General features: G+C 40.6%; 1 non-coding gene across 1 annotated transcript; it reads left to right on the top strand.

Moving 5' to 3' along the window:
• The first annotated feature begins 11,767 nt into the window (after positions 1–11,767).
• Positions 11,768–11,838, top strand: trnag-gcc (transfer RNA glycine (anticodon GCC)). The gene has a single exon. It is a non-coding gene; the product is annotated as a tRNA-Gly (tRNA).
• The last annotated feature ends 2,909 nt before the right edge of the window (positions 11,839–14,747 follow it).

Genomic DNA, 14,747 nt, shown 5'->3' with positions numbered 1-14,747 from the left:
CCGGTTACATATGGCAATAAAGTTCAAGTTCAAATGCTTCAGCGTCCGCAAACTGCATTTTGCAGCTGGAAGCAGATGGCGACGCTTTTTGCGGTCGCGTGTCTTGTGCCCCATTTCCGGCCTTTAACATCGAATCAATAAAGCTGTTAGAACCGACACCATAGGTGCTTTTCTTACAACTTTCGATCTGACTCAGTTTCGGAATGCAATTCCTGAACACTGCGAGAGACAACCTACAGATGCAGCCATTCAAAATGAGCGGTAAAAACCCGTGGTACAGTAACCAACCCGCAGGGCACCGTAGGGCACCGCGGTAAGTGATTGGTTGGCCAAAATGACCGACAGGGGCACTCGTGGTGCATTGGTTAGTAGTGAAAAGATTTAATCATCTAATATCTTTACTGTGCACATTTCAATCCGCTTAGTTTTGAATATTTATATGGAATTTTACCACTAAAGGGAAATTTTAGTAGCTGAGCATAAAAAGAAGAGGAGCATAACGCATCTGAAGGTCATAAACGATATTAATTTAGGAACATAAACATTACTGTATGTACATAAACTGTACTGTGTATGGCTGGTCTTGATAGTTTAAAGAAAAAATTCACACCAGTCTTCCATTTCTCCCTAAACATTTTAAGCATGAAAGTTTTATGAAACGGTACCCAAATATGTGATTGCTGTATAGAATGAATTTTAATTTTTAAAAATTATTTAACACGAAAATTAAGCTGTTTACATCTTCCGCCTGAGAACAGTCACCCGTTGCTACCCAACGCAGAAACACAGCCACTAACTAGCAAAGAGAGGACATTAGCTAGCCAATATGATAAAGAAATAAATGATTATTTTGTTTATTTCTTTTGCACATTTATTTGAACATTTCCATCGATTGTACAAGCACTTGGAAACTGTCCAATCCCTAGTTCATCAAGCATTTACCGGTCTGGTGCCGGTCTGTGTCTTCTAGGATATAATGCCAGCGAACTCTTGTTTTTATGTCCACTATAACAACGCTGGGCAAACGTTCCGAGGTCAAATTCTTCCAGCACGGGGGTACCTTTAAAGCGGAGACGACGGCACCGAAATTTTTTGGCGCGCCTTCTCTTTAAAGCCCTGGCCAAATATGAAGACAGTACGTACAGTTATAATTCAAACGGAATTAAAAACTACACATCCCAGTTACCATGGTGGTGCATGTGATCATTGCGTTTAACCAACGAAACAGGGCGAAAAATCAGTCACATGACTTTGGGGCAGAGTTTCGAAAGCTTAACCTATCAGCAACAAAGCGAAATTTACACGATAGGCTACCTCAAACTGTCAGTTACACGACTGTGTATGTCGCTTAAGCCACTCCTATTTGGCATTTTAGTTATGGAGGCGAGAAGACGCCCCCCCTCTGGGTGTCTGATTTGCCGCCATCTTTAACTGTTCGGTGTCCGAATCGGAGTAGCTACGCGTACGAAATAAAGTTAATCCCAACTACAAAACATATATTTTTGTGGTAAGAGGGCGCAAAACATCAGTATTTACTGCTATTAATTACTGTACGATTTATAGTTGAAATCTGAGCCTAGATATAAAGTTAGATATAAAGTTAAAATCTCGACAAAGCAATGTAGGAAATACAGAGAAAATAAATCCTTTCTGACATCTAAAATCAGTTTCGATCAAGGTCTCTAAAACGAACAAGAAAAAGAGGATTTTCGGAGGGCAATTACGCTGTGTTTATATAGAATAACTGATTTATGAGCAATCTAATTTCTTGTTCGTTTAAAACAGTGAAATGTCAGCTGCAAAAGATCGCACCAGAAACAGCACTCTCTCTGCCTGTCATAGACGTTCAGGAAAGGCTGAATGAAGTCATGTCAAGTACAATAATTCGGTGATCAATAATAACAGTTGTAGGGCAGTATATAAGGAGGATAAGGATTTTGAAGTTGACTCGAAATCTGATAGGTAACCAGTGCAAGGACTTGAAAACAGGTGTAATGCATCCCTGATAGGATTCTTGCTGTCATATTCTGAACATATTGAAGATTGCTCAGTGTGGATTTAATTTCCCCAGTGAACAGGATGTGCATTTATTAATTCTAGAAAAAAAGCCTTTCTTGATTTCTCTAGTTCCCTTTAAAATAAACTATTATTCCACAATGCAGAGTATTACATGGCCAGTATTTACACATGATATTTGTGATTTAAAGAAATTAACACAAGCAGCTTTTGGAGATTTAAGTGTTGGCTGAGTTATTGCAGGATAAAAGACTAGAGATGTTGGCAAGAAGAAGATAATTTGGGGAAAGCTGAGGAATACACTTATAACAAGAACACTTCCTAATGGGGTTAGGCATACTTTTGATGAAGATGATGAAGTTAACAGACTATATGTTTACATAGATACTGAAATAAGGATTGTATTTTAGATTATGTGTAGTTGCTGGCATTGAACTGTGTGTTGGATGCACATGAATTGAAGGAATGGGCAAACATAGCTGATGCGGATCCACAGAGCCAGCATATTAAGATGTTTATACTTAGAGGCAATTTGTTTAAATAACTAGGTATGGATACTGATGTGCAAGAGAGGTGGAAAGGCTGTTTCCTTAAGCCAGCACTATAAAATATTTTATTCTCAGTGAGATGCTGCCATTTCATCGTGGGTTTCTAACACTGTGTATAGTTCCATCCACACAGTGCCTTTACTTCCATCCATTTCTAATCTCTTTATCCAGTACAGAGGATTTGGAGCCTATCCCAGTAAGCAACGGACACAAGGCAGAATACACCCTGGACATAGCGCCAGTCCATCACAGGACAGACAGACACAAACACACACACGCCAGGGCCAGTTTTCCCATAAACCAATTAACTTACCAGTATGTTTTGGAGTGCGAGAGGGAGTCATATCACACATATGGAGAAAAACCATCTAACCCAGAGAGAACATGTAAACCCCTCACACACAGGATGGCAGGAATTGAACCTAGGACCCCAGTTCTGCAAGATAGCAATGCTAACCACTTCGCCACCATTATAAATGGATGGATATCTTAGTTATCTTTCTAGTTCACAGGTTTGCATGCATAATTTAATTTTGAAAGCCACTGAGACATCAGGTACTACTGTTGTATTTATGAAAAAGAAACAAAACAAAAAAACATACTAACAACTGAGCCATCCTACTCCTTAGTTAATACATTTTATTATTCATAAACAGTTAACATTGTTAGCAAAATATTTTGAATTATATTTAACCCTATTTTTTCTTTAGTTTTGTATTTAACTTATTATATGATAGTCAGACTTAATGTATATTTGAACAATGAAAATATATTTTTACAAGATGCGGGGGAAAGTGCAACAGCTTATTACAGTGCTAAATTTAATATTATTGATTGCTAATAGTTTATGCTAACACTTAACTTTCTTAATTAGATCTATTTAAAACAGTGAACTAAGTGTAACATACAGATGCAGCCATTCAAAGTGCGCGGTACAGACACCGCGGTACAGATACCGCAGGTATGATGACACGGGATACCGCGGTGCGTGATTGGTTGACCGACAGGGGCACTCATGGTCCATTGGTCTGTCGTAGAAAGACTTACTGTAAACGTCTTTACTGTGCTCGTTGTAGATATTGAATTTTACCACTGAAGGGAAATCTTAGTAGCTGAGCATAAAAAGAATAGGAGCATACTGTAACGCGTGTGAAGGCCATAAACGATATTAATTTTGGAACATAAACATACAGTATATAGCTGGTCTTGGTACTTTAAAGAAAAAAATACACACCAGTATTCCATTTCTCCCTAAACATTGTAAGCTTCGAAGTCTTTAACTAACGTGATACCGGAGTCAACAAGCATACTTTTAGAATTTGATTAAAAGGGAATATAATATGGAATCGCGTATCTCAAGAATTTAATAACGGTATGATTATATCCGTGTACTGCGGCAGGGCTGTGTAGGGCTGTTTCGCCTGCCTGATCATGCGAGCTGTCTTGTAGCCTACTGGTCTAGGTGCGTGCCTACCAACTGGCAGGTTGTGTGTTCGAATCCAGCTGGTGCTGGACTTTTATTTTAACAAACATTTCTTCGAAAAAATAGGTAAGCGATATCATGGACAATCAGTTGACAAATCCATTTCCTTTTTCTGATCACTCGCTTTCTGGCTACACATCTCACCTGTCCTGTTCTTTGTTTTCCTGGTTTGCTGATTATGCCTGCTGCGGTCCATTCCTACCCTCACACCTAAAGAAAACTATTTTAAATTTCTTGGCGCAGTTCATTAACCCTTGTATGTGCTGTCCGCGCCCAAAATGCAATTTTAAGAAAGTCAAAAACCGTGCTCAAATGCAATTTTCAAAGTGCAATGAAATACAATATTGTTGTCGCTGCTGTTCTGGTTGTTTTTATCCCGTAAAGCGTTTTGAGAAGCCACCTTTAAAGGCGATATATGTTGTAGAACCACTGATTCTTATGGAATGTGTTCCGCAGGAGATTCAAATTTTTATTTATTTTTTAATCGCGTATCTAAGGAAGTCTCAGTATAACTTTGTTCATGAACAAACAGTGGCATGTTACATTGTCATTGTTTTTTTTAACAAGGCTCGCCAGCTAATGTGAATCGAAACCTGTCTTGCTAGCTTTTAAAGTCGTGCATGTGTAAACGACAATTGAAAAAGAGAAAAAAAGACCTGACTGACAAGCCGATACATACTCTTAGAGTTTGATTAATAGGGAATATAATACGAAAAAACCATAAGGGACTTAAAAGCTAAAGGAGATGCTTCATATTGCTTGACTAATTTTAAAAACTAAGTTATAAATGCAGACGCTCCCTCGGTGACGCGCCGGGTGTAAATATCAAAGTATACATTCCCAACAAGAATTGTACCCATCTGTCATGCAAATAAAACACCTTGAATTGAATTGAATTGAGGGAGATAGGGGGACAAATATACTGTAGACAGGCCTCAAGGCAAATAAGATACTTATGGGTACGCAGGCATTCAAGACAGCAACATACAAAACGTTTGCACGTACTGAGTTAAGTTATTACTTGGTTTTCAAAGTGCAATGAAATACAATATTGTTGTTGCTGCTGTTCTGGTTGTTTTTATCCCGTAAAGCGTTTTGAGAAGCCACCTTTAAAGGCGATATATGTTGTAGAACCGCTGATTCTTATGGAATGTGTTCCGCAGGAGATTCAAATTTTTATTTATTTTTTAATCGCGTATCTAAGGAAATCTCAGTATAACTTTGTTCATGAACAAACAGTGGCATGTTACATTGTCATTGTTTTTTTTAACAAGGCTCGCCAGCTAATGTGAATCGAAACCTGTCATGCTAGCTTTTAAAGTCGTGCATGTGTAAACGACAATTGAAATAGAGAAAAAAAGACCTGACTGACAAGATTTAATTAATGCAGATCAGTAAATCAAGGGACAAAACAACTATTGCGCCCGGGTCCCCAATGCGCTTTGACGTGCTAATGCGTTGGTTTAACAGTCCGGGTGTGGCAAGCCCCCAATGTCTCCCGACTTCGGCAAAAGGCACCCGCCTTTCATTGGAAGACAATGAACACACTCTAGCCGTACAGGTGAATATAGCATAAAAGACACCAAGGGATTGGGTGAGCTCCCATCGCAAAAAAAAAAACTGCGAACCTGCACTACAGCGACCATAGTACAGTATGGAGACCAAGACCTTTTACGGGAAGAGACGAGGTGCTTCTGCCGCCCCAGCTTCCAAAGAGCGAAGGGTAAGCAAATACAGCAGACTTCATCTGAAATACGCGATTACAGCGCATATTACAAGGTATTATTGCCGTTTTGAATTTTAAATTCAATTATAATTATTTCTTCGTAGCCTGTTCTTCAAGAAAACACCGCACGGGCGAAACGATCTACCACAAGGACAGTAAAAAAGAAAGCGGTAAGACGGAAAAAAAGAAAAGTTTATTTTGACTTCTGTTCCGCGACTGATGAATACTACTGTGTGACTTTATTTCTTACATGACTTATGTTATTTTGCCACAGGCCGTGGGTCTCTGCTCTCGGCCACTGGCCAGGGTGCCAACCTGTAGAAGCAGCACCTGTATGGAGACATTTCGGCAGCAGCGGGAGCAGTACGATGCATTACTGGGGAGGACTGGGAAGCTAGAGACACTCCTGAAAATGCAGAGGAAGGAGACAGTATGTTCCAGCAGTCAAACAGTTGAGCAGCTGTCTCCTGAAAAGTGCCTCTCCCCGCCGCGCAGGTTGCAATGCCTGGCGGAAGCTCTGCCCCCCGCAGAGCACACACCGCCTCAGGACACTCCATCCCGGCCTCTCAGTTCACCACCGCGCAGGACTCTGTTGATGCTGTCCCCGCCGGCTATCTCCCCCCAGGAAGCACAGCGGAATTCACAGATGCCAGTGGGACGAATAATTCTCCCAGATGTCCAACTGCTACCCATCACCCAGGAGATGGAGGGGGGGTTGTACTTGCAGTGCATCGGCATAGACGGGAAAGCAAGAGCCGACCGCTACGCCGCCCTCGTGTTTCGAAATCTTGTGACTTTTGAAATTTACTGGGGGTGGACCACGTCTGTAAATTTCGATGGGTCCAGAGGCAAAAGTGCCTTGCCTTGCAATCTCCGGGAAACCATTAGTACGATGGTGAATCGGAGATTCTCAACCCTTGCTGCGTACGACTGGAAAAGAATTCGTGATCGGATCAACGAAATGCTTCGTAGGAGGAGGCGGTCTTTTCCTCTTGTCTAACAGTCTGTCCACAAACAAAACATTCCTGTTAGACAAGAGGAATTGGAAAAAAAAACAATGTTGTCAATGAAAACCGGTGTGTGTGTCTCTCCCTGCTGGATGTCCCTCTCACAAACTGCTGAATGAATAAAATAATTTTATTGAAAACGAGTTTGCGATTGTCTGGTCTTTAAATTCTGGAGATACGCGATTCCATATTATATTCCCTTTTAATCAAATTCTAAAAGTATGCTTGTTGACTCCGGTATCGCGTTAGTTAAAGACTTCGATGCTTAAAATGTTTAGGGAGAAATGGAATACTGGTGTGTATGTTTTCTTTAAAGTACCGAGACCAGCCATATACTGTATGTTTAAGTTCCAAAATTAATATCGTTTATGGGCTTCACACGCGTTGCAGTATGCTCAGGCACTAAGTAAAAGGAGATGCTTCGTATTGCTTGACTAATTTTAAAAACTAAGTTATAAATGCAGGCGCTGCTCTGGTGCGTCGGCTCCTACACAGTGCCTGTCTGCTGTAAGCGTTACAATATACATACCCAACACTGCTTGTACCCATCTGTCATGCAAATAAAACACCTTGAATTGAATTGAATTGAGGGGAGAGGGGGGAATACTAAAGGCAATACTGGCTCAATACCCTCGATGGGCTTTGACGTGCTAATGCGTTGGTTTAACAGTCCGGGTGTGGCAGGCTTCCAATGTCAACTCGACTCGATTGGAAGACAATGAACGTATTTTAGCCCTAAATTAATTAATAGCAAACATGGTTTACATAAAATACATTTTTCCAAGAAAGTTTATAATAATACGATCTGAGCCTACTTTAAAAATAAAGGAAAAGCATTTTCAGAGAGCAATCACACTGTGTTTATGTAGAAAAAGCGATTAGGTTTATGAGCAATCTAATTACCTAATCGCTTAAAACGCTATATAAAATAAAGTTTATTTAGAGATGAATGATCAGTGTGGTAGTTTAAATAATGTGAGTCAGGACACTAACACAGTGCCACCGGATTTAATAACGCAATAAAAACGCTATAAAATAATGTGACACAGTACAGCACAGTACAATAATACTGACCATGACTTTAGAAGCATAAATTACCTTACACTCAATTTAAACACAAGCTGTCTTTCTGTATGAACCTCTAAGCTGGTTCATACAGAAAATGTAGAAATGCATTAGCCTGATTATGATTAAAAACACATAATTAAACACGCGTTTGCGATTTAAATCAGAACACGATTAAAATCAATATAAATGTTTATATTGTAACGCATACTGTCCAGCCTCCATTTCTCTATAAAAATTTACTGTTGCACACACACACACACAATAGAAGCAGGAACCGCTGTCAGAAGGGAAGATATGTTCAAAATATCGCAAATATCGATCATGTTGCGATATTTTGAAATATAAAAGTCAACTGATTGTCCATAATATCGCTTACCTATTTTTTCGAAGAAATGTTTGTTAAAATAAAAGTCCAGCACCAGCTGGATTTGAACACACAACCTGCCAGTTGGTAGTCACGCACCTAGACCAGTAGGCTACAAGAGAGCTCGCATGATCAGGCAGGCGAAACAGCCCTACACAGCCCTGCCGCAGTACACGGATGTAATCATACCGTTATTAAATTCTTGAGATACGCGATTCCATATTATATTCCCTTTTAATCAAATTCTAAAAGTATGCTTGTTGACTCCGGTATCACGTTAGTTAAAGACTTCGAAGCTTACAATGTTTAGGGAGAAATGGAATACCGGTGTGTATTTTTCCTTGTGATATTTTAAGCTCTAGTTGAATGATAGGTGTCGCATTTTAAATCATTTTCGTAGCTAGAAATTATGAAACGCCCTGTTAAAAGCAAGGAAGTTTTTATGCCCGTTGAAGTAAAACAAAATGCCTGACAAAGTATGGCTTGGACAGATTCCAAGTGCTTGTACAAATGTGCTAAAGAAATTATACTTTGAGTATACAGCTTGTCCAAAGTCATCCATTATTAATACTATTAGTAATATCTTCAGTAAAGGCTTTGATATTTCTGATAAAGGTAGGTTGTGTACTTTTGTCCAACTGAGCAATCTTGCTTTCATAAAATATACCAACATTTTAATGACTGATGATTAACATGCTGTAATACACAGTTCAAAATTAAAGGCTCAAATGCTGTACATGAGAGGTTAAGCTCCCCCTGGCGGTTTTACAAGGCGACGCCGGATAGTTAACCACGTGACACCACGTTAACTGCGTCATACCGCGTGATACTGTGACACGCCCACCGGGGTATGCCGCGAAATACCTCACGCATTTTGAATGGCTGCATCTGTACTATTCAGAAATACAATCGAAAATAGTTTTGTGGTGTTTGTATGGATGAAACGTTTCTAAAATGTATAACGTAACAAAATTAAAGACGATTAAAATCTGTAATCTTTCCACTTGTAATGTCATTAGACAGAACAACATGTTTCTGGTTTGTTTTAATTAGTATTAGTTAGTAGTTAGTAGTTTTAATTTAATTAGTATTGCAATTCGCACTGATTCCCTTGCGAAGATATGGACTTAAGAATATTCGTGCCTGGTCAAAAAATGGCATTAAGCACTTAAAATTAATATGGTTAATAATAGTAAACTGTAACATGCTGTAACAAGATCGGTTAAACTGCGAAGAAAATGCTTTCAGAGAAAATGTTTCAGGTGTGAAGAACATAGATCTCCAATGCAATTTCAACCAAACCTGTTCCCACACACCCTGCCCCCACTACCATTAGAATATACACAAAGCACTGAAATCTTTCGAGCTAATGATCAGGTGACCCGAGAGAGAGCGAGAGAAACACCAAGGGGTGCGGAACCAGGGAACTATTTACATGGAAAACGGGCGATCTCCCCAGACTGTCCGCCCGTTTCACTGTTACCTGGATACCTCTTTATTTAGAACTCACTAACACTGATTTTTAGTTTAGAAGGATTCAAGTAGGGTTTTAGATGAAAGGCAGCGACCTTAATCAAGCCCAAATCATAATTGAACCCATTCAGAGCCTACATTACATTTTAGCGTTTCATTCTGAGCAGAAGACCCTCACACCTGAAGAAGGCTTGCGTTTTCTCTCTTCTCTTTTAAGCATGTGTACAATGTGTAATACAATTACAATGTGTAATTACAATGCGAATCGTATGAGGGTGGGGGGGAGGTGTCTTTCGCTGGAAATCTCGCCTGCTTCTACTTTACGAGCACAACCCCCTCTCTGCCGGAGTGCTGGCTGTGACGAATTAAACCGGTTTCACAGGTTTCAATCACAGACCATGTGACATGGGAGTCAGGAAACTAACACACAGCGCCACCGGATTTGATAACACTATAAAAACGCTATAAAATAATGTGACTAGGCACAGAACAAGTTTACAGCACAGTACAATAATAAATGCTGACCATGACTTTAGAAGCATAAATTGCCTTACACTCAATTTAAACACAAGCTGTCTTTAGCCCTCTAAGCTGGTTCATACAGAAATGTAGAGATCCAGGCTCAGAACACACAGCTTCATTAGCGAATACATATGCAGGACAACTAGAGAAGACGTTTTACAGAGGATGGATTTTTAGAAACATCCCATCAGTGACATCACTGAAGTCAACTCCTAGGTACTGTAACTGTCGTGTGGATAGTTTCACAAGAATCAGACAAAGATTTAAGCATCGCTTGTTCTAGATAAAACTGCAAAAAAAACAACAACAACCCATAATGTACTTCTTTGCGGCTCTGTTTGCCCAAATCATATATTCACAACGTGAAATCTAGAAAATAATATTACGTAACCAAAATCCGCAATATGGAAACAGAACCTGTGTAATTGTTGATAGATGATGTACTCGTAACATTTTTTCAAGACGAACTACAACATTTAAAAAATGACTTGTATGTACTTGATATCTCTAATCAATCCACGGGTCCCAGCACAAAACGAAACTGAAACGCATACCGTTTCGCGCTTCTTATTAGTTGCTCAAAAGTAATTTGACCGTATGAAATGCATAATATAAACCTAGAAACATATACGTGAGCAGTACTTAAGCACTGTAGTATCGGTGTTAAGACATACCTCTCAAATACTGTAAATCAAGTTAAAAATATCTCAAGACCGATTCTGGTCATAATGAAACCATGTTTCGTGTATGTTTTCTTTAAAGTACCGAGACCAGCCATATACTCTATGTTTATGTTCCAAAATTAATATCGTTTATGGCCTTCACACGCGTTGCAGTATGCTCCTATTCTTTTTATGCTCAGCTACTAAGATTTCCCTTCAGTGGTAAAATCAGATATGAATATTCAATACTTAAACGGGCACAGTTAAGACATTAAATATACATATACATACTGTATACAGTACAGTTTTCATACGGTAATATGTTTATGTTCCTAAATCAATCTCTTTTATGAGCATGTGAAAGGCATGGTGAATCGATTCTCAAAAATTACTGTACTTTGCATGATTGGAAACAAATGCGTGATTGCAAAATGCTGTGGTGTTACTTTTACAAAGACGGTCAATGAAAAAAAGAATGTTGACCAGGGCAATACTTTGAGTTTACACTTACAGCTTGTCCAAGGTCATTCATTATTAATACTATTAGTAATATCTTCGTTAAAGACTTTGATGGCCACAGCTCAAACATGAGAGGTTGAGCTTTATTAGCTCCACCTTGCGGAAATTCCGGATACTATTATTTTGCTTGTCGTATTATAGGAGAATTTACGGTAACTCGCGGTATTTACCGGTAGCTTGCGGTAGACTGCGTACAGCGTACCGCAAAATAATGCAGTATCGCCCGCGCATTTTGAATGGCTGCATCTGTAGGCTGCCAAAAGTCTCCGAAACCAAATTTTGATAGCAGAAAATTCTCACTCGTCCAGAAGTTCCCTTGGGACCCAACATCCAGCACAGAGTGGTAAAAAAGCGTCTTTTTTATAGACCCTTGCAGCGTGCATTGGTGGTTCAGTGGTAGAATTCTCGCCTGCCACGCGGGAGGCCCGGGTTCGATTCCTGGCCAATGCAGTGGCTTTTGCAGCGAGCGGCTCCATCACTTGCATCCCCTTTCAACTCGCAACTGAAAACCCACTGAAGCTTAGAAGCTGTGAGCCAGGTCAGTACCCAGATGAGGATGACCTACAGGGATAAGCAAAGCTTACAGCTGGAAGCGGTGTTAATGGAGCCAGCGGTGGGACGCTCACCCTGACGTCTGTGCGGGTCCCAATGCCCCAGTATAGTGACGGAGACGCTGTGTGGTAAAAAGGCGCCGTCTTTTGGATGAGATGTAAAACCGAGGTCATAGCTCTCTGTGGTCATTAAAAGTGACCACCAAAACCTTTGACAAAAGCTCTTGGTAATTGATGGTCTTCAATAATGCTTCTCCTTTAGGTACATTTAAATCAGCTGAAAAATGCTGTGAAATGGGGGGGCACTTCAGGCCAGTGTAGGATTTGAATTTGAATTTTTGAAGAACCATTAAACAGCACGAGAAAGCCCGTACACTGAATTGCAGGGCTTTCTATTCAAAGAAGGACAAAAGAAACTTCCCTGAATTCCATTTTTTGCAGCACAGAGAGGACAGTGGGAACAAGGCCTGTTAGCTCAGTTGGTTTGAGCGTGGTGCTAGTGACGCCAAAGTCTCTGGTTCGATCCCTGTTTGGGCCAGGCAGTCTCCTCCTCTCTTGCCAAAACCTGTTGCTTTCTTGCTGTGGTGAGATTGGTGGTAATGCAAAGACGCCACATACTACCGACAGACGAGAGTGTTGCGGGAGAAGAGAGAAGTGATGGAAGATTGAAGAGTGTCCTAGGTGGAGCCAAGATGAAGTGTCACAATTGCCTAGGGGAGGATTTCAAATGTTTAAGATGGTAAAAATAACCGGAAGTGATCCCCCAGTCCGGCGCAGTCTGACGTACTTCTGTCATATAAAGTAAAACTAGATGTCGAACTGGAGCCTCACCATTTGCATAAGTGAGGCTCCAGTTATACATCTAGTTTCACTTTAAATGACAAAACTGAAGAGACTTAAAAGAGCTGGAGAGGATTTCTTACAACTTTTGAGCCGGCACAGTTTTCGAAAACGTTTTATTTAAGCTGCACTATACAACACAGACAGCCAAGAGTCTCCAAAACAAAACGAATTGACAGATAGAAGAAAAGTCCCACTCGTCCTAAAGTTCCCAAAATCCAGCACTGAGCGTAAACAAAGTGTTCAAGTAGCGTGGGAATGCTACCCCTAATGCTAGCTGGAGTTTGAGTGTCTGGTTCAGAGTTTGCTCAAGAGTTTACCTTTCACAGATGCGCAAAGATGAATGCTGAGGGTGCACGCTTCAAGGCGCCTTACAGTGCAGAGAGTGATTAGAGACAATTCGTGACGTGTGCTCGTTCCCATATACCGTACGCCCCGGGTTGCAGTGCTAGGATGACGTCCAATACCGCTTCGGAACGTAATGGCATTATATTCAAGTGCAGGACGTGAGGGTTTTATTTTGTTCGTTTTGTTCTGCTCTGCTTTGCTTTGTTTTGCTTTCCATGGCGTTCGTAAGAGCGTCAATAAAAAGGCGATTCCTACGTCTAACACGAATGTAAGAGCTATTTCAAGAGCGGCTTCTAAAATGCTTGTAGACATTTGTCTGTTGTTGATTGTTTTTTTGTGTCTAACAAAGTGCCATTTTCCTGTCCGGACGGGGAGACTTTATCATTCCCACATGAAGCAACCCTTAAGTCCTCTGAGGTGTGTCTGTCTGCAAGGCTTGTATTTTGGAAAAGTTTTTTTTTTAATGGAGAACGACTTTGAAAAAGGTTTCCGCCGGCGCCTCGCGATCCATGTGAGATTGTAGCAAGAACGCAGCAATGGCGGCGCTCGCTGTAGTCGTGTCCGAGTGGTTAAGGCAATGGACTAGAAATCCATTGGGGTCTCCCCGCGCAAGTTCGAATCCTGCTGACTACGGTGTCCTCCTCACGTCGTTGTGTGCCGGCGCAAGCAAGGAAAAGTGCCTTTTTGCTTTTCCTGGTGGTTTAAAAACGCGAGATCGCTTGTACCTGCTGCCTTGGAAAGAAATGTCTACATGTTTACTTGCACATTGTCTATTGTTTGTTTGTACATTGTCTTGATGCACTGTTTGCACTTTGTCTTGTTTTTTACACTTGTTTTACAATCGAGAGACCTTCTGTAAGTAAGAATTCCATTGTACCAGTACCGGTTACATATGGCAATAAAGTTCAAGTTCAAATGCTTCAGCTTCCGCAAACGGCATTTTGCAGCTGGAAGCAGATGGCGACGCTTTTTGCGGTCGCGTGTCTTGTGCCCCATTTCCGGCCTTTAACATCGAATCAATAAAGCTGTTAGAACCGACACCATAGGTGCTTTTCTTACAACTTTTGATCTGACTCAGTTTCGGAATGCAATTCCTGAACACTGCGAGAGACAACCTACAGATGCAGCCATTCAAAATGAGCGGTAAAAACCCGTGGTACAGTAACCAACCCGCAGGGCACCGTAGGGCACCGCGGTAAGTGATTGGCTGGCCAAAATGACCGACAGGGGCACTCGTGGTGCATTGGTTGGTAGTGAAAAGATTTCATCATCTAATGTCTTTACTGTGCACATTTCAATCCGCTTAGTTTTGAATATTTATATGGAATTTTACCACTAAAGGGAAATTTTAGTAGCTGAGCATAAAAAGAAGAGGAGCATAACGCATCTGAAGGTCATAAACGATATTAATTTAGGAACATAAACATTACTGTATGTACATAAACTGTACTGTGTATGGCTGGTCTTGATAGTGTAGTGGTTTGATGGGTTTACTGAGACAATTATCAATTGTAGCAGTAATCACAAGGTTGTTCGTTGGGGCTTTTAGAAAATCAATCGTCAGAACAACTAACAACGCACACACACGGGTTCAATACACGAGAATACACGAGGACCGCG

This window comes from Atractosteus spatula (genome assembly GCF_055471065.1).
Source record: "Atractosteus spatula isolate fAtrSpa1 chromosome 16 unlocalized genomic scaffold, fAtrSpa1.hap1 SUPER_16_unloc_2, whole genome shotgun sequence".
Taxonomy (NCBI): domain Eukaryota; kingdom Metazoa; phylum Chordata; class Actinopteri; order Semionotiformes; family Lepisosteidae; genus Atractosteus; species Atractosteus spatula.
The sequence above is the reverse complement of the archived record's forward strand: the minus strand, read 5'-3'. Positions and strand labels throughout refer to the sequence as shown.